General features: G+C 38.1%; 1 protein-coding gene across 1 annotated transcript in view; it reads right to left on the bottom strand.

Annotated features, from left to right (window-relative positions):
- The window catches only part of LOC126253711 (phospholipid-transporting ATPase ABCA1-like), a 466,051-nt gene extending 465,257 nt beyond the window's left edge, over window positions 1-794 (bottom strand). Inside the window, exon 1 of the mRNA XM_049955246.1 lies at window positions 583-794. The gene's annotated coding sequence lies outside the window, so the exon portion shown is untranslated. The remainder of the gene's footprint in view (window positions 1-582) is intronic.
- Window positions 795-24,324: the final 23,530 nt, after the last annotated feature.

Below are 24,324 nucleotides of genomic sequence, written 5' to 3' on the forward strand. Positions count from 1 at the left end.
ATCGAAAAAATTTGTGCAGAGGAGATTTTTGGTGGGTGGAGGTAGCTTAAAAAAAGTAGGTGATAGTTTTTGTGTTATTTACCTTGTTTAACGATTTTTCTTTTTTCGCTGGTCTTTAATTTACGTTCGATCGATATTTTCGTTACACTGCAGTACTTGAGCATTTTCCACTAGGAAGATAGTGTCACTTCTTTCGACAGTTCAGTGAATTTCTTTTAGCTATATAGGTTAATAGAAGTTTATGACACAAGGCATATGTCTATACAGTCGTGTTATTTGGTCTGACTGAAAAGTATCTATTCGTGGTTGGGGTGTGAGTACTGTGCATCTCATTTGGGCTATGCTGGGAAATATGTGGTAACTACATGTATCCTACTTTGTAAAAAGGTTATTTCGTAGATGCACCCGTAGTACACTGCGGTCTGAAGATTTGGATTATACTAGGAACACCTTTCGTTCCACATCTCTATATTGAGGAGACACTAAATTATATATGAATGTCAAAAACTACCTTTGCAGAGAATATAAAAGGCCCTCAAAAATTTTTATCACAATTGTGACAGTAATTCAATTCGGACCTACCTTTGGAGCGGGCGTATTTCTCTGGGCTAAACTACCATTGGGGTCTTTATCCGGTATCCAGTGCCCTGGATAACATATCGCTCTATTTACATGCCATCACCATCTTTCACTTATACTCACACGCAAAACAGAAACATAGCTCACAGCATAAAACAGATCATCAATATTCTACCCCAACTGTCAAACAACGGCGTTCTGTACCCCCAGACATGTCAACATCAGAGATATACCTTTTCAACAACGAACAAAATCGATCAATCGCAACAGTTCTAGAATAGAAATTCTCTCGATCGATTGACGTTCGACGTCAACGGAGCACAGAAGGCAGCGTCACTGGCCAATGGAAGGGTGTTCATATTAAGGCCCGTCCACATGTTACGATCTGTCTGCTCACATAACATCTGCGCAGACAGATCGTTGCGTGTGGACAGAAGATTTGCACCAATCTGAGGTGTGTGCAAACCTGGAAGTTGGAGTTGGAGGTTTGAGCGAAACCTCTCAAATCTGTGGGTTCAAACCACATCTGCGCAGACAAGTTGGAGCGTGTGGACAGGAGATCGCCGCAAATCTGGCGCGAAACAGCTGTTTGCCCAGTCTAGTGTTTGTATTTGTGCGCACAGGGCATTAAATTGGCTGATACTCGTCAGTGTTCTCGAGAGTTTGTAAGTGAATTCATTGAAATATGTAGAAACCACCCATGTTTGTGGAAGATTAAAAGTAAAGAATATAGTGACCGAGACAAAAAGACTGCAGCATACAATGCTCTAATTGAGTTATCCAAAGTTCAGAAATCTAGATCTGGTGTAGGAGTAGATCAAGTATACCAGCCAACGTTATGGTATTTTGATCTGCTTGGCTTTCTTAGTGATCAAGAAACACCAAGACCAGCAGGAGTACAATTGAAGATGAAATTGGACTGTCAATGTTACCGCCAGCCGTTCATGAGGAGAAATTGCCCTTCTCATACAAGTATTTTTTCTCATAATATGAAGGGTTACAGGCTTTAAGAGATAATTATAAGTTTCGACATCCATCCGCAAATAATTTCGCCAGTCGTTAGGTTCGTCCTGCAACTCTCTCAGTAAATTTACGTGAGAAAACTGCTTTCGCTTTAGCAGCCACTGTCTACACCATTTTGCCCGCTTTCTCTGTTTCCTGCGGTTGGTCTGAATGTTTTTTGCAACACAAGTTGCGAACACAGACCACAACAGAACTTCCTCCATTTCTATATTTCAAAATAACTGAATTAAATATTTGACGTTTACGGGGAGCGTAGTCGCTTGCCACTGATATTTCTTTTCTACACCGACAGATGGCGGGCGAGTAGTAGATTGGGGTTTGTGTCGTGTGAACACACCACATTTGCAGCGATCTTTTGCATGAACAGACATCTGCACCGATGTCTGCACAGACAGATCGTTGCGTGTGGACCGGGCTTTAGACGAAATGTAAACAAAACATCTCTTAGCTTAGCTTAGTCCTGAATAGTGAAAGTGACTTTATGGTATACCATCCGAAATACAAAAAATCTGAATATAGTATCAGAATTAAGGAGCTAGGACAAGTAGATTTTTTAAATCCGATTCACATTGGATGTCAATGGAATGGGAGGCGACATCATCATGATGTGATGGTGTGTTCACAATAGACGGAACATCAAGCAGAATATAGAATCAAAATAACGTAACTGGCAATTATAAAGTTTATTAACTGGCACCGTAAAATTTACGATCGTTATACTTGACAAAAATTTTGATGAAAAACTAGGAAAAGCTTAGCCCAAACATCACAAAACAGAAGGCAACGCGTACAGATGTTTAAACTTATCTATTGTTTCTTTTTCTTTCTAAGTACCGAATACCGTTATTTGAGCTTACTTTGCTCCATAGGGTCAAACTATTCTCCATTTGAAAAAAAGTTTCTTTGGTTCATAGATGCTACACCACTTGCTGTATATCTGTGAGCAATGTTTTCTATTAAAGGTAGCACTTACAGGTTGGCACCCTTGCTTGCATGTTCAGTTTCGGCCATTTTGAATTTTTCACAAGGATCTTAGTAAAGACGTTCATAAGTGTGTATAAAATTAAGCTGGAAAAATCTGTGTTTTTCACAGCTTGAACTGGTCACTGTGAAGGTCAGTCACCGTTATTTTAATTACTCAGAACGTCTAGCTGCTGAAAAGTATCGTAGTTTTTCGTTTGATGGACTATTGTTTGTGTCATTGTCAATTTATTGTTGTAGGTTACGAAATTTCTTACTTTGGGGAAACATTGCACCACAACAAAAGTGGTGCAAAGTATCCCCAGGGTGCATTTCTTCCACATCTACGAAGATTTCTGACTTATTTTATCTCCGTAGTGTGCTGCTGGCAGTGAACAATGTTTGTAATCTGTTTCAGACTGGTGAAAATGCCACGGTAGTATAAGAGAATTGTCGGAAATAGGCGATACTGTGATTACAGCCCAGAAACTCTGGAGAAATGCCTACAAGCCATTAGGAAGAAGGAGATATCACAAAGGAAAGCTGAAAAACTGTTTAATATCCCAAGAAGAACCATAATTAATAAACTTTAGTCAAAGGAAGGACGTAATTCACGTCCAGGATTCCCACAGATTTTTACTAATGAAGAAGAAACAGAGTTTGTAAAATGTGTTTTGCAGTTGAGTAAATATGGGTTCCCTGTTACTCCACTGGAACTCCGAATGATTGTGAAGTCATACCTTGCCAGACAGGGACGTAAAGTTCCTAGATTCAGAGATCCAGGCTATGAACGGCTCTTGGGCTTCACCAAATGCCACCCTGAACATTCTGTACATTTTGCATCCAACATTAAAAGGAGTAGAGCTGCAGTTGATGAGCGGGTTCACAGAGAATATGTTGAACATTTGCAAGTTGAACTGAAAGGCATGCCAGCTAGTAATATACGGAATTTTGATGAAACCAACCTAACTGACGATCCGGGGAAAGAGAAAGTACTCACAAAATGAGGTTCAAAATATTCAGAAAACGTCTGTAATTCCTCCAAGAGCAGCATGTAATGTTTGCTGACAGTGCTGAGGGAGAAGTTTTGCCTCCATTTGTTGTTTACAAATCAGCATGTCTATGGTCTACATGGACGGAAAATGGGCCCACTGGCTGCCTTTAGTCACATAGTCCTAGTGGATGGTTTGGATGGTTTGACAGTAACACATTTAGCGAGTAGTTCACCAAGTTGATGCTACCAAGACTGAAAAAGCTCGAAGGAAAGAAAGTAGTAATCTGTGACGATTTGTCCTCACATTTGACAACTTATGTTCGAGAGCTCTGTGGTGAGAATAACATTTCGTTCATCTGTCTACCAGCAAACAGTACTCACATTAAACAGCCTTTGGACGCTTCTTTCTTCGGGCCCATGAAAATGGCCTGGAGACAGGTCCTTACAGAGTGGAAAAGTAGCAAGCAAGTTTTCAAAGACACTGTCTTGCAGAAACAGAATTTCCCATTTCTGTTAAAGCATTTCTGTTAAAGAGATTAATGGATGTAGTTGGCAAGAACTCAACAAAGAACCTAATGGCAGGTTTCCAAAAGAGCAGCATTTATCCAATCAATGTTGATGAAATTCTTTGCCGTCTTCCATCACGAACTTGTGACAAAAATGGGGTACAAGACTCTTTCGTTGAAGCTCTTGAGAATAAGAGAACTGAATGGACTACTGGTGTTGCCAGTAACACTACACCTGCTAAAAGTGTGACAGTAATGCAGAAAAAGGTTTTGAAGAAATACAGAATAAGTCACAAAAATCAAGATAGTAGTTCAGGAGAAGATTCTGATGCCATCTCTCTCAGAGATTCTTCTGAAGATGAGGATTATCTTAGATCTCAAGTCAGATCATCATCACCTGTAGAGTTTGAAATGGATGAAACCCAGTCACTAACCAAGCCAAAGAAGAAAAGACCAGAATCTGGTGAAGTTGTGCACACTGTGGGCTATTGTGATTTTCAAATATGAGGGGGAATATTTTCCTGGATTAATTACTGATGTAAGCGATGATGGAGCTACAATAAGTTCAATGCAAAAGTCTAAGAAATCATGGAAGTGGCCAATGCTGAAAGATGAAATGAAGTATTACTTTGATGAAATAATTTGCACCATTCAGCATCCAAAACAGATAAGCAAACATGGTTTATTCTCCATGACACAGCTTGAGGGATATTGGACCTATTAACTCACAATATAAGCTACATTTTGTGTTAAATCTTCAATTTGTTAAACTATTTAGGTAATAAAACTGTTTCTGCTAACGAGATTGTTATTTTTTCTAAATTCTGATGATCAGTCATTGCTTCAGTACTCTGTACTCCTTATTTCTTTAGTAATTGCTTTATTCCCGTTCATTCCTATGGTCAAACATAACTCCAGACCTCTGTAATCCTCATTTTTAATGAAATTTAAGCATCCGGTGCAAGGAATCCCCAGAGCAAGGAAACTTTGCACCACTTTTTTAACAAACAATAAAAAATAGAAATAAAAGGGTATTTTAAGAGATATAAATACAGATTACTTTACGAAAGACTGTTGTAACTAATGTAATCATTTTGAGAAACAAAAACATTAAGGAACCACTGTTTTTAAACTATCAGAAAAACTGTAAAAAGTGGAGCAAAGTAACCTCAAATGATGGTACCTATTTTTTTCTTTCAGTAGAAGAAGAATAGATGGCTCTTCTTATTTAGACTAAGTGAAAGCTACTTCTTTGTCCAGGTATTGTGAAACGTAAACCATTTTTTGCATTGGATTGGCAAGCTAAATGCTATAAATACACTCCTGGAAATTGAAATAAGAACACCGTGAATTCATTGTCCCAGGAAGGGGAAACTTTATTGACACATTCCTGGGGTCAGATACATCACATGATCACACTGACAGAACCACAGGCACATAGACACAGGCAACAGAGCATGCACAATGTCGGCACTAGTACAGTGTATATCCACCTTTCGCAGCAATGCAGGTTGCTATTCTCCCATGGAGACGATCGTAGAGATGCTGGATGTAGTCCTGTGGAACGGCTTGCCATGCCATTTCCACCTGGCGCCTCAGTTGGACCAGCGTTCGTGCTGGACGTGCAGACCGCATGAGACGACGCTTCATCCAGTCCCAAACATGCTCAATGGGGGACAGATCCGGAGATCTTGCTGGCCAGGGTAGTTGACTTACACCTTCTAGAGCACGTTGGGTGGCACGGGATACATGCGGACGTGCATTGTCCTGTTGGAACAGCAAGTTCCCTTGCCGGTCTATGAATGGTAGAACGATGGGTTCGATGACGGTTTGGATGTACCGTGCACTATTCAGTGTCCCCTCGACGATCACCAGTGGTGTACGGCCAGTGTAGGAGATCGCTCCCCACACCATGATGCCGGGTGTTGGCCCTGTGTGCCTCGGTCGTATGCAGTCCTGATTGTGGCGCTCACCTGCACGGCGCCAAACACGCATACGACCATCATTGGCACCAAGGCAGAAGCGACTCTCATCGCTGAAGACGACACGTCTCCATTCGTCCCTCCATTCACGCCTGTCGCGACACCACTGGAGGCGGGCTGCACGATGTTGGGGCGTGAGCGGAAGACGGCCTAACGGTGTGTGGGACCGTAGCCCAGCTTCATGGAGACGGTTGCGAATGGTCCTCGCCGATACCCCAGGAGCAACAGTGTCCCTAATTTGCTGGGAAGTGGCGGTGCGGTCCCCTACGGCACTGCGTAGGATCCTACGGTCTTGGCGTGCATCCGTGCGTCGCTGCGGTCCGGTCACAGGTCGACGGGCACGTGCACCTTCCGCCGACCACTGGCGACAACATCGATGTACTGTGGAGACCTCACGCCCCACGTGTTGAGCAATTCGGCGGTACGTCCACCCGGCCTCCCGCATGCCCACTATACGCCCTCGCTCAAAGTCCGTCAACTGCACATACGGTTCACGTCCACGCTGTCACGGCATGCTACCAGTGTTAAAGACTGCGATGGAGCTCCGTATGCCACGGCAAACTGGCTGACACTGACGGCGGCGGTGCACAAATGCTGCGCAGCTAGCGCCATTCGACGGCCGACACCGCGGTTCCTGGTGTGTCCGCTGTGCCGTGCATGTGATCATTGCTTGTACAGCCCTCTCGCAGTGTCCGGAGCAAGTATGGTGGGTCTGACACACCGGTGTCAATGTGTTCTTTTTTCCATTTCCAGGAGTGTACATCAAACAATATTAAAAAAAAACAATACATGGAGCCTTTTAATTGTGTTTTTCTCTAAAATCAGGAAGACATTTTCAGAGTAAAACATCTTTAAACTATAATTGTTTCATATACACGTTTTTAGTTTTATGTACAGTGAAGGCTTTATTTGTCATTCCCGATAATGGGCCTTATCTTGTGGAAGAACACTCGTGGGAAAAATATCAAAGTCCTCATGGAAATTCGTGTCACAAAACCAATCAATCACTAAAATGAAGTGGCACATAAGTTTCTCATTGTGTATGTAATGTTCAGACAACTTACGGGAATGCAGCCAGATGATGCCTTCGACAACCGCCGATATTTCGACAGTTGCAAACGTGTCAGTTCCGTGACACGAATGCAACATGGAACCTCTGTTCAAGAGAATTTAAAATCTCGGTATACAGAGCATTTCTGGAAAGATAACACAATCACACGCTGTAAACATTAACACAGTCTAAATGGCTCCACTGTGACTCACACACAAGCGATGGATTGCAATGATCCATCCCATGCACAGTTTGGATTTCTGAAGGGTTCTGATATCGAGAAGGCTATTTACACCTACAGTGAAAATGTACTTAATTCATTAAATGACAAGTTACAAGCAGCAGGTATTTTCTGTGATTTGTCAAAGGCATTCGACTGTGTCAACCACAACATCCTTTTAAATAAATTAGAATTCTATGGTGGAATGTAGTCGAATGAAGTCAGGTGACGCTGAAGGAATTAGATTAGGAAATGAGACACTTAAAGTAGTAAAGGAGTTTTGCTATTTGAGGAGCAAAATAACTGATGATGGCTGAAGTAGAGAGGATATAAAATGTAGACTGGCAATGGCAAGGAAAGCGTTTCTGAAGAAGAGAAATTTGTTAACATCGAGTATAGATTTAAGTGTCAGGAAGTCATTTCTGAAAGTACTTGTATGGAGTGTAGCCATGTATGGAAGTGAAACATGGACGATAAATAGTTTGGACAAGAAGAGAATGGAAGCTTTTGAAATGTGGTGCTACAGAAGAATGCTGAAGATTAGATGGGTAGATCACATAACTAATGAGGAAGTATTGAATAGGATTGGGGAGAAGAGAAGTTTGTGGCACAACTTGACCAGAAGAAGGGATCGGTTGGTAGGACAGGTTCTGAGGCATCAAGGGATCACCAATTTAGTATTGGAGGGCAGTGTGGAGGGTAAAAATCGTAGATGGAGACCAAGAGATGAATACACTAAGCAGATTCAGAAGGATGTAGGTTGCAGTAGGTACTGGGAGCTGAAGAAGCTTGCACAGCATAGAGTAGCGTGGAGAGCTGCATCAAACCAGTCTCAGGCCTGAAGACCACAACAACAACAACAATGGTGTCACAGGCAGTGCGGCAAAATGGTTCAAGTCATACCTCGCTAACAGGAAACAAAGGGTGTCAGTGCAAGGAACTAGTGAATTAAGTCATCAGTCATCATCAGAATGGGAAGAAATTACATGTGGTGTCCCACAGGGATCCATTTTAGGGCCATTACTTTTTCTTGTGTACATTAATGATCTCTCATCAGTTATACTGCCAGAAGCTGAGTTCGTTTTGTTTGCAGATGACACAAGTACTGCAATAAATGGTCTGTCGAGAGTAGTTCTAGAAAAATCTGCTAATGATATTTTCATGGATATTAATAAATGGTTTAAAGCCAACTCACTGACATTAAACTTCGAAACGACTCACTATATGCAATTCAGAACCTGTAAGAGGTTTCCACCCAGCATATGCATAAAGTATGAAGAAGAGCAGACAGAAGAGGTTGACAGTCTTAAATTCCAGGGATTACAACTTGATAATAAATTCAGTTGGGAGGAGCATGCCACAGAACTGCAGAAAAGCCTTAACAAATCTGTATTTGCAATTAGATTATTAGCAGACATAGGCGACATAAAACTGAAAAAGCTTGCATACTTTGCCTACTTTCATTCCATAATGTCATATGATATAATATTTTGGGGTAACTCTTCAAGTCAAACAAAAGTTTCATAGTCCAAAAGCATGTAATACGTATTATTTGTGGAGTAAATTCACAGACATCCTGTAGAAACCTCTTCAAAGAACTTGGTATACTAACTACTGCCTCTCAGTATATTTACTCCTTAATGAAATTTGTCCTAAATAATATATCTCCTTTTCCAACAAACAGCTCAGTTCATACATACAATACCAGGAACAAAAATGATCTGCACAAGCACGCAAAAGCTCTTACTTTAGTTCAAAAAGGGGTCCACTACTCAGGAAAACTCATCTTCAATAATTTGCCAGCAAACATAAAAAATTTAGTTACAAATAAAGATCAGTTTAAAAGGAGCCTGAAAAACTTACTGGTGGCCAACTCCTTCTACTCCACTGACGAATTTTTTAATAGAAACAAATGATGTATTGTATATATTCATACTATTAGTATTGTTATTACAGCTTTTTAAAAAAAAATTGACATGTTCCATATCCACGAGGATCTCCTAAGCACGGATTTATGGAACAAAAAAATTATCTAATCTAATCTAATCTAATGCGATATTAATGAAATCGGACGTTCGTCTCGTCTTCGCCACGAACAAGCAATTTGCCAAATAATTTCAACAAGTAGTATGAACGCTACTGTGTCGAGAAGTTACATTGTGGAAATGGATCTATTATGTTTAACAGCAGTGAAAATCGATGACTGTAAAAATAAATTAATTAAAAAAACGGGAATTGTATTTTGTTAAAATTTTTTGAAATCCTTGTCTTCGTAATTGAATGTTACTTTAGAGAATATATTACATTTTCCATTTACATAAATTGGATTTTGTACACTTTTCTAGTGTGTTAATACAATTCACTTTCATTTGTTAGCCTTCAGTTCCATTTTTATTAATTGGGCTTATATCTACAGTATACAATATTTTTTGAAATCCCAATGCGTCTGTAGAAATGTGGTCAATAGCTGCACTGCTGATTACCATGACTGTTGTAACAAATTGTAAAAATGGGAGTTCGATTATATACGAGAGACATGAGTATAGCTGTATTTGCTATGAACATTTAAATTAAAATATCCACTTAATATTATGATACCTGTTCATCATTATGTATAAAAATTAAAAACGTTAATGATACGGTTTGTGCACTTGTTTCATAAAATCTCAAAATCAGCAAATGGAGCCCACTGTATTGTGACTGTTTCCACGAATTTCCCACCAATTCAGTTTCTATGGCACTAGCTCCAAAAGGCTAATCACTGCTAAACTGGACGGTATATTTAGTAATGTGAGCATTAGTAAATTGTCAAGAGATGTGAATGATTGTGAAATAAATGTTAAAACTGCCAAATATCACTGATTCAGTGACATAAGCTAAAACTTATTCATGGAGAGCTACTTTCGAATATGTGTATAATTGCAGCTTACTCCGCTGAAACAAGAGAATATAAACACATATATTCCAAACGCATATTTCTGGTGTGGGTCCGTTATTATTATAGGCGCTTTCCTTGACATGTAACAATTTCGAATGGAGCCTCATGTTTCGCAAATTCTTAAACTTCACTCGACTTTCTCATGCACAAATATATTTGTAAATGTACCTAATTATTTTTACTTCCGAGGGGAATGTGTTGAAGAATCTTGCTGTCTGTGGCTCAGATGTAGCAACAATTATGGAACTGGTTTCTTCTGTATTGGGAAACAGTTTTATTGTTTTTGACGTTGTATTACCATGTGGCTTATTTGGTACATTAAATAAGCTTGGCGTTTCATTCCACACAAATTTCTTACATTCCATATTCACTTATTTCACTGAAAGTTTAGTGAACAAACCTTAATGTTGCTGATTAGGTATACGATGTCCTTCTGCGAAAAGTCAGGTCTTCTGATGTTTATAGAAATTTGTTTGTTATTAAAAGAAAACGAAATTCTTTGGGCAATATCTGTAGCGTAAAAAATAATCATACACGAACGGTCCTTGTAATGCACCATTTTATATATCCCAGGATCCTTGGAAAGCCAAAATAAGACAAATGTAGTGACAATTCTACTTGTTGCCGACTTTGATGGCACTACATACCCAATCTAACTTAAAAACTAGTTTACAAATCGGTATAAACAAAACTATTCGCACAGATCCAATATCGCATTACGAAGTCTAGCTCACTGTCCGCTTAGACTGCTGTTGTTGCAGTGTATAACAAAAATGAACAGAAGTGTCATGACTTTATGTTAAGCCAGGTTTCCACAGGCATGAGTTTCTTGCGCATGCTCTCCCCCTCCACCACTCATGTAAGTCATCTTACATGTGGAAACATATGATTTGCATATTGTAATGCCAGCTTATGTGGACGTTACTAAAGCTGAATGGTGTTCTACTTTCTTGCATTAATTTGCTTCCCCTTCCATCGCGTATGAGCTTCACCAGCTGCCGCTAGGTGAGTCTGCTCCCAAGGGCACCCACACATTGGGGCATGGGGTGCTGCAGCTAATTTGAATTCTCTTTTATAAATACTTGGCCAAGTATTTTAGGAAGAAGACAAAGTTTTCAACAGGGTCAGAACTGTTACTTTTTTATCGCATCTTATAAACCATTATTCGTCTTCCAAAATATTAAAAATACTCCATACCATCCAGGTCTAGCCCCTACAAACTACCATATCAGCGCTCTTGTCTGCTCTGGTTTGTTTGACAGCACAGATATAGAATCGTTTATATATATATATATATATATATATATATATATATATATATGGGAAGTTAGCATCATGCCAAAATAATGGGCTTAGTCTTCAAGTAAATAAATAAATACTTTCTGAAGTGGCAATGTGTTCTTAAACAGTGTGATAGGAATATCATTCTAGCATTCACTAACTCCTTATAATCACTTATTTGTAACAGAGTGGCACATCATCATTTTAAGTAATTAAATGGATTAAGAGTACTGGAATTGAGGCTCATAATAATGCAGAACAATCAGTATTGAAAAGGTCCTTTTTTACTTCAGTATGATGATGATAATTTTTTGCTTCAATCTTTGTGTATAAATATTACTGTGAAATAAAAATTTATTTCCGTCTTTGGAAATTTGAAATTACACTTGACCCTTGCTGAAACCCCATGAAAAATTTTTTTGTTTGTATCGGCATTACAGTTGAGTAATGAGTGTTCAGCACAGTATATATATTGGTTACAAAATTAAGTACCAGTGCCATACCAGTAAAACAAATGTATATTTACAGCACTTATGAACCATCAGCATCTTGGTTAGCTCTGAAAATAAAAACAAAACTGAACTGTTGAGACAAAAATCTTACTTTCCAATGTGCATTCTGTGCTTTTACTTAGTAGGTGATAAAAATTTTGTCAAAGAAGATTATTCTAAAAATTTGTAGAATGAGGCACATATTTATTAGAGAACATAAGTGTTTCTATAACAAAGACAGTGTTATCGTTGACAATGTCAGAGAATCATTACTGGAAAAGAAAAAGCGAATCCTTACGAAACTTTTTTGTTAGCTTTCTGAGATCGTTGTTTCTCCTGATCTGAAGAAACAGCTGTGAACTGTACAAACATCTAGAGTTGTGTGAGAAAATGGAACAGTATTTTGTATAGTTTACAAATACAGAGTATGAAATGTACAACTGTTTGTGAGTTAGGCAGTCATCGAGTACTTTAATCTAAACCAGATCTGAACTAAGAAGACTTAGTAACATTAATGTCTGATTCACCTCCTTTACAGCTCACACAGGTGCAGCTATTGACAGATTGACAGGAGTCGTGACATAACAGACCTTACAAGAATCACAGTAAACAAAGAAGTAAGAAGTCGAACATTAAAATATTTATAGATGCTGGACTGTCTGAGTACATCAATAACCTAATGAACAGAGCTTATCAAGGTAGATGACTCACCACAGCATCATAGTATTATGTAAAATTGACATTTCAATGAATAATACATAATCAAACTTTTTATTGTTTTATTAAATTTATTGTATATGGCGACCTTATTGTGCCTGTAACAATCGTCATATAGTTATATATGTTTGTAAAACACTGATTGCTATGTACATAATAATGGAGGTAAATATTCATTCCAATTACATGTTAAAAACAGAAGTGGAATAAGAGAAATAAGGAGGAAGAAACATATGAAAGAATGAATAAGACAGGTAATGAGTTTCTTGCAATATTGTAGTAGAAAGAATAAACAGTATTCAAGGTAAGATGAAGGCTTGATATTTATTCACCTGTAGTCTCTCAAACAATGTACAATTAAATTCAACAGCAAGAATAGTCTTTTTCTATTAAGTTTTTCTAATAGGAACTTTCAGCAGACTGTAGTATTCTGTGTTAGCCATTTTATACCACAAAGAGTATCGTCACAGAAAATAGTAGCCACCTTGCTGTGCATGACTGCCACACTAAAAGCTTTCTAGTATATGATGAACAGGTACAATTCACAGTAATATTTTCACATGTGAACCTCTGTTTAATCATTAAAATGGAACCAACCAAAAGAGAACAAATTAATGAAATATTTTAATTAATCAGACTCAGGAAATAGTAAATGTTGAGAAGCTGACACGGACAATAGATATGGTACATCATCAGTTGTTGTTGTTGTTGTGGTCTTCAGTCCTGAGACTGGTTTGATGCAGCTCTCCATGCTACTCTATCCTGTGCAAGCTTCTTCATCTCCCAGTACCTACTGCAACCTACATCCTTCTGAATCTGCTTAGTGTATGCATCTCTTGGTCTCCCCCTACGATTTTTACCCTCCACGCTGCCCTCCAATACTAAATTGGTGATCCCTTGATGCCTCAGAACATGTCCTACCAACCGATCCCTTCTTCTGGTCAAGTTGTGCCACAAACTCCTCTTCTCCCCAATCCTATTCAGTACCTCCTCATTAGCTATGTGATCTACCCATCTAATCTTCAGCATTCTTCTGTAGCACCACATTTCGAAAGCTTCTATTCTCTTGTTGTCCAAACTATTTATCGTCCATGTTTCACTTCCATACATGGCTACACTCCATACAAATACTTTCAGAAACGACTTCCTGACACTTAAATCTATACTAGATGTTAACAAATTTCTCTTCTTCAGAAACGCTTTCCTTGCCATTGCCAGTCTACATTTTATATCCTCTCTACTTCGACCATCATCAGTTATTTTGCTCCCCAAATAGCAAAACTCCTTTACTACTTTAAGTGTCTCATTTCCTAATCTAATACCTTCAACATCACCCGACTTAATTCGACTACATTCCATTATCCTCGTTTTGCTTTTGTTGATGTTCATCTTATACCCTCCTTTCAAGACACTGTCCATTCCGTTCAACTGCTCTTCCAAGTCCTTTGCTGTCTCTGACAGAATTACAATGTCATCGGCGAACCGCAAAGTTTTTATTTCTTCTCCATGGATTTTAATACCTACTCCGAATTTTTCTTTAGTTTCCTTTACTGCTTGCTCAATATACAGATTAAATAACATCGGGGAGAGGCTACAACCCTGTCTTACTCCCTTCCCAACCACTGCTTCCCTTTCATGCCCCTCGACTCTTATAACTGCCATCTGGTTTCTATACAAATTGTAAATAGTCTTTCGCTCCCTGTATTTTACCCCTGCCACCTTTAGAATTTGAAAGAGAGTATTCCAGTCAACATTGTCAAAAGCTTTCTCTAAGTCTACAAATGCAAGAAATGTAGGTTTGCCTTTCCTTAATCTTTCTTCTAAGATAAGTCGTAAGGTCAGTATTGCCTCACGTGTTCCAGTATTTCTACGGAATCCAAACTGATCTTCCCCGAGGTCGGCTTCTACTAGTTTTTCCATTCGTCTGTAAAGAATTCGTGTTAGTATTTTGCAGCTGTGGCTTATTAAACTGATTGTCCGGTAATTCTCACATCTGTCAACACCTGCTTTCTTTGGAATTGGAATTATTATATTCTTCTTGAAGTCTGAGGGTATTTCGCCTGTTTCATACATCTTGCTTACCAGATGGTAGAGTTTCGTCAGGGCTGGCTCTCCCAAGGCCGTCAGTAGTTCCAATGGAATGTTGTCTACTCCGGGGGCCTTGTTTCGACTCAGGTCTTTCAGTGCTCTGTCAAATTCTTCACGCAGTATCGTATCTCCCATTTCATCTTCATCTACATCCTCTTCCATTTCCATAATATTGTCCTCAAGTACATCGCCCTTGTATAGACCCTCTATATACTCCTTCCACCTTTCTGCTTTCCCTTCTTTGCTTAGAACTGGGTTTCCATCTGAGCTCTTGATGTTCATACAAGTGGTTCTCTTATCTCCAAAGGTCTCTTTAATTTTCCTGTAGGCAGTATCTATCTTACCCCTAGTGAGATAAGACTCTACATCCTTACATTTGTCCTCTAGCCATCCCTGCTTAGCCATTTTGCACTTCCTGTCGATCTCATTTTTGAGACGTTTGTATTCCTTTTTGCCTGCTTCATTTACTGCATTTTTATATTTTCTCCTTTCATCAATTAAATTCAATATTTCTTCTGTTACCCACGGATTTCTACTAGCCCTCGTCTTTTTACCTACTTGATCCTCTGCTGCCTTCACTACTTCATCCCTCAGAGCTACCCATTCTTCTTCTACTGTATTTCTTTCCCCCATTCCCGTCAATTGTTCCCTTATGCTCTCCCTGAAACTCTGTACAACCTCTGGTTTTTTCAGTTTATCCAGGTCCCATCTCCTTAAATTCCCACCTTTTTGCAGTTTCTTCAGTTTCAATCTACAGGTCATAACCAACAGATTGTGGTCAGAGTCCACATCTGCCCCTGGAAATGTCTTACAATTTAAAACCTGGTTCCTAAATCTCTGTCTTACCATTATATAATCTATCTGATACCTTTTAGTATCTCCAGGGTTCTTCCATGTATACAACCTTCTTTCATGATTCTTAAACCAAGTATTAGCTATGATTAAGTTGTGCTCTGTGCAAAATTCTACCAGGCGGCTTCCTCTTTCATTTCTTAGCCCCAATCCGTATTCACCTACTACGTTTCCTTCTCTCCCTTTCCCTACACTCGAATTCCAGTCACCCATGACTATTAAATTTTCGTCTCCCTTCACTATCTGTATAATTTCTTTTATTTCATCATACATTTCTTCAATTTCTTCGTCATCTGCAGAGCTAGTTGGCATATAAACTTGTACTACTGTAGTAGGTGTGGGCTTCGTATCTATCTTGACCACAATAATGCGTTCACTATGCTGTTTGTAGTAGCTTACCCGCATTCCTATTTTCCTATTCATTATTAAACCTACTCCTGCATTACCCCTATTTGACTTTGTGTTTATAACCCTGTAGTCACCTGACCAGAAGTCTTGTTCCTCCTGCCACCGAACTTCACTAATTCCCACTATATTTAACTGTAACCTATCCATTTCTCTTTTCAAATTTTCTAACCTACCTGCCCGATTAAGGGACCTGACATTCCACGCTCCGATCCGTAGAACGCCAGTTTTCTTTCTCCTGATAACGACATCCTCTTGAGTAGTCCCCGCCCGGAGATCCGAATGGGGGACTATTTTACCTCCGGAATATTTTACCCAAGAGGACGCCATCATCATTTAATCATACAGTAAAGCTGCATGCCCTCGGGAAAAATTACGGCCGTAGTTTCCCCTTGCTTTCAGCCGTTCGCAGTACCAGCACAGCAAGGCCGTTTTGGTTATTGTTACAAGGCCAGATCAGTCAATCATCCAGACTGTTGCCCTTGCAACTACTGAAAAGGCTGCTGCCCCTCTTCAGGAACCACACGTTTGTCTGGCCTCTCACAGATACCCCTCCGTTGTGGTTGTACCTACGGTACGGCTATCTGTATCGCTGAGGCACGCAAGCCTCCCCACCAACGGCAAGGTCCATGGTTCATGGTTCATCATCAGATGATGCCAATATTAATAGCATTCACAATCTGGATTTGACAGAAAATATAAATCAGAGAATTTTTCCAATTAATATTCCAGTGCATACAGAGGACGATTTACCACCACAATCAACATTCAAAAATATTTTTTCCCAGAGCAGCTATGAACAAGGTATCGCAAAACAACAAGAAACTTCATGTAGTTTGATGTCATGTGAACAAGGAACGTTTATGAGTGGAGTAGTATCACAAACATTAGGCAACATTGCATCAGTTGATACAAACAGTGCAAATTGGATGATGCAGTTTCCAAGGAATGTGTTTCAAAAATTCGATTTTAAATTTACAAATCTTGCTCTAAAATTTGGTCAGAGATGTTTGCAAATATTAAATGAACAAATGAAACCTGCAGTTAGATTAGATGAGCTAACTGTGAAAAAAGACAATTTACAAACTGCACATGATGAATTAGCAGAAACTGTTACAAAAATTCAGATAGAAATTTCTGAACTGCAAACAGTTTTCAAGGATTTTCTCAACAAAATACAAAAGCTGTTGGAGGAGTTCGGATTTATAAAGCTTGACAAAACTGAATTAGTAGCAACATAAAGGAATGGAACGACCATGTAGGAGCAGTAGTGCTGTACAGTGATACCATACATGCATAAGAATTTATAATACAGTATGTAACTTACATCAATGAGACACAAAAGTTGATGTCTGAGAAAGAAAAGAAAATTTTTGATTATGTATACATTAATATCAAAACTGCAGTGCAACAAATTCGTTCCAAATTGAACACTGGTAGGATCAGTTCGAACAAATCAACTAAAGTTAATACAAGAACCATGCCAGTTTCCTACGTAGACATGAGGATAACTCTCCACCTTGACGGGAGACCTTCTGGCACATATAATCAGTTGCTGCCATTAATAAGGAACTAAACAAGTTACAACACACCACTGCATATGTCAACATTACATACACTGGGAGCAGATTCTAATCTTTTGTCGATATTAGATAATGAAAGCATTTTGAAACACAGAAAATTTCAGTGTTTACTATTTAACTGAAAAAGGTACATCCAGTAACATTCATGAGATCATTTTTTAATGTACTGACATGTATCTGGTATGAATAACAAAAAGTATGCTACTTGGTGGAGTTTAATCGAGGTGATCCATTGACTTGGGCTGCAGATACAGCAGACCAATATCAGACCTATGAACAATTCGAGCAGGCCTTTTTGGACAAATTTTGGTCAAAAGCTGTCATAAAACGATTGCAGTGTGAAATATTTGACCCACAACCATTCAGTTGCAAAGAGGGAGGATTAAGAAAATATTTTGAGAAATATATTAACAAAACAAGATTTTTGAGTAAACCTATATCTCATGTGGGTGTACTGAAGATTTTGAAAGGACGATTGCCACGTTGTATTCTAGAAAAACTTGTCATTAAATCAGAGTCACACCTGCAATAATTTTTTTTCACACTGAGTAACCTAGGTGTACAACTGGGTTTCCAAAGTAACAAAAATACAAGATCCCACAATAACAATAACAATAAAGGCCATGGTTAGCATCCTTATCCACCACCACAAGACAGTAGGTAGAGAAATAATAACCATCAAGGAATTAAACATTAGCACAGAAAAGGAGATCATAAATATAATCCAGGGTACCATCATTCACTCAGTCGCAATAACCGAAAAACAATGTAGATAATAGGCAAAGAAATACTGAAACACGTCATGAGTTCACGCCAATGAATCTGGAGCAATGCAAAGCAGAGATTAGACGAGGTTCTCACTGCAACCAAGAGACAAACTGGCGCAATATAGAACAGATAGTACACATAGCCGAGACTGTTGACAGTAGTAACACACCAGAATGAAGGAGACAACGTAATGGCGGAATTAAAGCTGTGAGAAGAGGTTGTGAGTCATGGTAGAGCAGTTGCCCATGAAAGGAAAGGTCCTGAGCTCGAGTCTCGGTCCGGCACACAGCTTTAATCTGCCAGGAAGTTTCAATAGTAACACTGCTCCATCACTACCAACAGAAAACACCAGTTGGTCGCGGTAAGCCCTTCAACAATGACCGATAATGGGGATATACAGAACGAATGTTTACATTTTCTGAGATACGAGCAAGATAAAGATGTAAGAGATGAGCTGTATTCTGACTTCTAATGGCAAAGAGGCAGATGAAATGATACAGTACTAAATGTAAAAGAAGGTGATATATCTATAGACATTATTCATGACTTAGGCACTTCAGTGAATGTAATGCCAGTTAGTTTATTCAATGAATTTAAAAGAAACATAAATCTACCTACCCAGCCTGTGCAAAATTGCAGAATTGTTACAGCAATGGGTAACAAATCACAAGTAGTGAAAGCACCAGCTGCTATATTATAATAAAGTGTGGCTTTCTTACTGTCGAAAAACTAATAGCCACCTGCATTCTGGATATGAATTATTTTTGATAGTATGAAGTGAAAACAGACTTAGGTAAAGGCAAGTGATATTTTCTAGTTGAATACCATGCATTCTGTCTTTATGTAGTCAGAAATTAACAGGAAGTAGATTTACAATTCTTTTTTCCAGAGATATTTTTCGTAAATGAAAGTATGTCAATCAGGCTTCAGATATATATACTAATGTGTGAATGATACAGGGTAAGGTGCAAGAGTCTTCTTGCCTCACCATGACCTAAAGAAATGAATTAAGTGAGCTACTCTTAAAATATATGCAAATAAAATACGAACAAGTACTGGTGCCATTAAGGGTTGTATGTAAAAGTTGGAGGTATAGCACCCCTCCCTCCCTCCACACCTTTTGTCATTCTTTTATGCAATATCATCTGCTAAAAGGGAAGCACTGCACAAAAAAGTAGCGAGAATGATAAATCTGGAAATAACTGAATGTTCACAGTCATCTCACTTTAGCTTTCTTTAAGAGGTTGCGAAACAGAATGTCAATGTCCACCTACTTTTAGATGTCAGAGAAATCAACAGAATCATTAACCTAGTTAGAATAAAGCTAGAAAATTTATATGAGCAATTGCTAAAGTTTCAAAAGATAAAGTACTTAACTAGCATAGATTTGTGTGTCTCACGCTGGCAGAGAGCCATTAATCCTGAGAGAAGGAAGTATACAGCATTTGTGTGTTCAGGTAGAAGTTACCAATTTTGTGTACTTCCCTCAGATTAAATCTTAGTATGGGGATGTTCATAGCAGCCTTGGATACAGTATCAGGTCCAGAGTTACTAAGTAGACTGACTGTGTACGTGGATAACCTGTTGGTTGCTACCGCAACATAGAAAAGACACTTGGATCTGTGAGCAAAGTGTAAGAAATGTCCAGGGAGTATAATTTCACAGTAAACTTACAAAAGTTTGAGTTTGGAAGTCAGGAGAAAATTGTTTATGTCAGGTTATTTCCTCAGAAGAAGTAGTACCAGATAAAGAAAGATCAATGCGACAATTTTCCATCACCCCAAAATAAAAGACTACACAAAATATTCTTAGGCTTAACGTCCGTTTTCAGGAAGTTCATGCCAAATCAATTGCTAAATAGTGATACGCTCTTAAACCTATTGAGGATGAACAATACATGCCTATGGACAACACAATGCAAAAAGATATTGATGCAATTAAAGAGGCCCTCGTCAATGCTAACCTGTTAATCTCCTGATATGAGCCACAACTTCTATCTATGGATGCATCATTACAGGAAGTGGCGGCAGAAACTCTGCTGTATATGTGATTAATGTCGCAAGTAGAACCTTGATAGTATGTGAAAGGTCTTATTCGCTGACAGAGCTGGAAGCAATCATTTGAGCGTTTGGGAATCTTCAGTACAATTTATGGGGTAAGCGTACTAAAGTACCCTGTCCTGTCTGTTAACCTGCAAATTGCTGCACACATGTTCTGCCCATTAGTGTCTTTTCTTACAAAAGGAGAACAGAATATATAGCAGGAACACTTTTACGAATGCCACAAGTTTTACATGAATTCAGTGAGTTGACAGAACAAATTTCTGATTTTCGAATTTTTCTTATGTATGATGCACCTACTGTCCATACCATTTAAGGATGTGTCGAAATATGAGTAACTTAAGGCAGAAGATGCACACTGGCAGAACATATAATGGAGACTACAAGAAGATATCAGTGAAGCACTGGATATCTACTATATTCTGCATCAGTGAGTGCTGCTTCAATGTATTTATTTATTTATTTATTTATTCTTTGCCCATTGACTCCAGCTGAAAATCCAGCTGAGAGTATTGGGTGTGTCATACAATAGCCTATTAACATCAAACTTGATTTCATTATGTATAAATGAAACAAATAATTAAACAGAAATAGTCCATAATCATACAAAGGTTTTACATGTTTCACATTATATGTACACACACATCCAACAACATACAGAAATGATAATTTTTAAAGGTACATATCAGTAATGATATATTTCAACACCATCTTAGTATTCACTCAAACTGTATATACATTTCTCCATGAGATGTAGTTGCAAATGTTTTTTAAAACATTTTAGATCTGTTTTTAATGATTTTGGGGAGTTTTTTAAAAAACCTTTTGCCTGCTTCTTCTGGGACAGTCATAGACAGTTTTAGATTTCTGTTTATCATGTAGTAATTTTCATTTCCTCTTGTACCGTGTTTGTGTACATCTTTATTTAGGAGGTGTTTATCACTTGACCTTAGCGCCATTATGATTTGGTATATGTACAGTGAATATACTGTCATAATATTATAGTGTACAAAAGCTTGCCTACAGGTCTGTCTTGGTGGTATTTTTGCAATGCATCTCACTGCCCTTTTCTGAATTGTGAATATTCTTTTTAGGTAGCCAGCTTGGTGCATTTCCCCATATATGAACTGAATAAGACAAATGTGGGAAGACAAGTCCATAATACATTGATCTGAGGACTTCATCATCCACAGTCTTAGCTATTTTATGCATGATGAAGATCTGTTTGTTTATCTTTTTACACAGTGCATCTATGTGCTCCCCCCATGCCAAATGTTTGTCTATTATAGTTCGTAGAAAATTTGTGCTGATTACTTCTTTAATAGGCTTTCCATTTATATTAACATTTATATTATAATTTTCACTATGCTTGGTCTGAAATACTACATTCATTGTTTTAGACTGATTCATAAACAGGTTGTTTTGTGTTAAATATTTATTTGCATTTTCAATAGTCAGAAGTGCTTCCTTCTCAAGCTCCTCCTTTGTGTCAGCTGTGCAAATGATTGTTGTGTCACCAGCATACATTATAAGTTTCTGATTTATATAGCTAGGGAAGTCATTTACGTAGAGTATAAATAGTATTGGCCCAAGCACAGACCCTTGCGGGACACCGTGTTTAACTGTTTGTAATTCTGATCTGTAGTTTGTTATATTTCCCCCACTAGTATGTCTGATTTCTGTGCATTGTTTCCTATTTGTAATGTATGATTTAAGTAGTCATAGCATTTTCCTCTAATTCCATACTGATATAATTTCATCATTAATTTTGAGTGGTTCAAACAATCAAATGCCTTAGATAGGTCAATAAAAATCCCACAAGTCTATTGTTGCCCGTCAAGTAAATTAAGAATGTGCTCAATTATATCTGTTGATGCTGTGTTTGTTGACTTCCCTTCTCTGAAACCATGTTGTGATGAACGCAGTATACTGTACTTTGTTATAAAACTTACAATTCTGTTCTTTATTATCATTTCATAGATTTTAGCAAATTTTGGGATCAATGATATTGGCCTGTAATTTCCTAATTCATCCTTGTTCCCTTTCTTAAATATTGGCTTCACTTTACTTACTTTCAGTGAATCTGGAAATATACCTTCTTCTATCGTAGCATTCAGCATGTGTGTCAATGGTTTTAATATACATTCCCTGCATTCCTTTATGAGATATGATGTGACACCATCCAAGCCAGATGAATGTTTAATTTTAGGTTGTTTTATTAGGTTTGACACTTCTGCATCTGTTGTAGGTATGAAAACCATAGTATGATTTGTATGTGGGGGGTTTAACAATTTACTTACTGCCCAGCAGTGTTGGCCTAGTGATGCACATATTTGCCTGATGAGGATATTGACAACTTCATTAAATTCACCCACCATGCTTGGGTACACCTTGGCGTATGAAAGTGTACAGACAAGATCGTTTTCTACTGTCATTTTCCTAATGTCCAACACAGAATACACCGAGGCACAAGTAAATGTATCATTTATCAAAAGGTAGAACACCCAAACCGATCTAGAGTAACGGAAGTGCATCCAATTATCCCTTCTAAACCAGTGGAGTTGGTCTCCCTAGACGCGTGGGGTAAAATATGTTACTGCATTATATGATATTTTTTCTGAGTACCTTCACATGTATGCAGTTAAAACAGTGACTTCCACACCTATTTTCAGAAGAATTACAAATCATTGTCTACCGAAAGTTGGCAAACTGGTAGCAATATTAACTGATAACGTTTCCAACTTTACAATCAGTAATTTGAGAGACTGTTTGAAAGAATAACAGATAAAACACATTGTAGTTTTATGCTTCCACCCAGAAACAAGTCCATTAGTAAGAACATTTAAAGAGTTTAACAGATTCATTAGGACATAAACCCCTCACAAACACAATACATGGATAGAATATTAGGCCCCATTTCAGCAGATATTAAATAATCTTCCACACTCCTCTACAAGATTCACGCTGACCAAGTTGATGTTTGGATAGACTGAAATTGATGAGTGGGTCAACCCACTATTATTAGAAGAAAAAGTCATACAAGCATTAACAACCCCTACTGCAAGAGCAGAAAAGGAAACACAAAGTTATGATAAAAGATTAGGATGAACATGCTCTTTTCAACTTACACATGCACCCTAAATCCACCAAACTAAAGAAACTAAAATGTAAGCAGCAACTACTGTATGCAAGGCCTTACATGACAGCCAACAACCGACACCCTGGATGTTATACTTAATGTCAATCCAATTGAGGAAAAAATGGAGGGATTATACTCACACAAAGACATAAAGAGTTTTATGTGATAAAGTCAACTAGGTAAGACAATACATCCTATTACCAGATTAAAATAATAATTAGAAATTAAAAAAGAGATTAAAAAACTTATGTAAATGTAAATATTAATTTTTAGGCTTATGTTAAGGAAGTAAACTAGAGGGCAAGTAGGAAGAAAAACAAATATGAACACGAGAGGAACAAGTACACTAATAGCAACCTAAAAATATACTATTAACAATATTCACACTAAACCCCTCCAGTGAGAAACTATGAAATAAAAGGTAATATAACTAAATGATATAATTAAAGTGGGGAGAAATAAGTGCGATTTTTAGGAGGTAACCATTAACTAAATTTCTAACGAAATCCTCATTATACAATCCGATGAGTAAAATGCTTAAAAAGTAAGTTTTTATTCTCTGCAAATGTACGTGTTGTAAGACTAAGCTGCCCAAACACAAAAGACAAAAATGTAACTCCACTACACAGACTTTTGTCTGAATGGACTCAGTTTTAGTACTTATGGACTGTACAACGAATATGAATA

This window comes from Schistocerca nitens, chromosome 4 (assembly GCF_023898315.1).
Source record: "Schistocerca nitens isolate TAMUIC-IGC-003100 chromosome 4, iqSchNite1.1, whole genome shotgun sequence".
NCBI lineage: Eukaryota > Metazoa > Arthropoda > Insecta > Orthoptera > Acrididae > Schistocerca > Schistocerca nitens.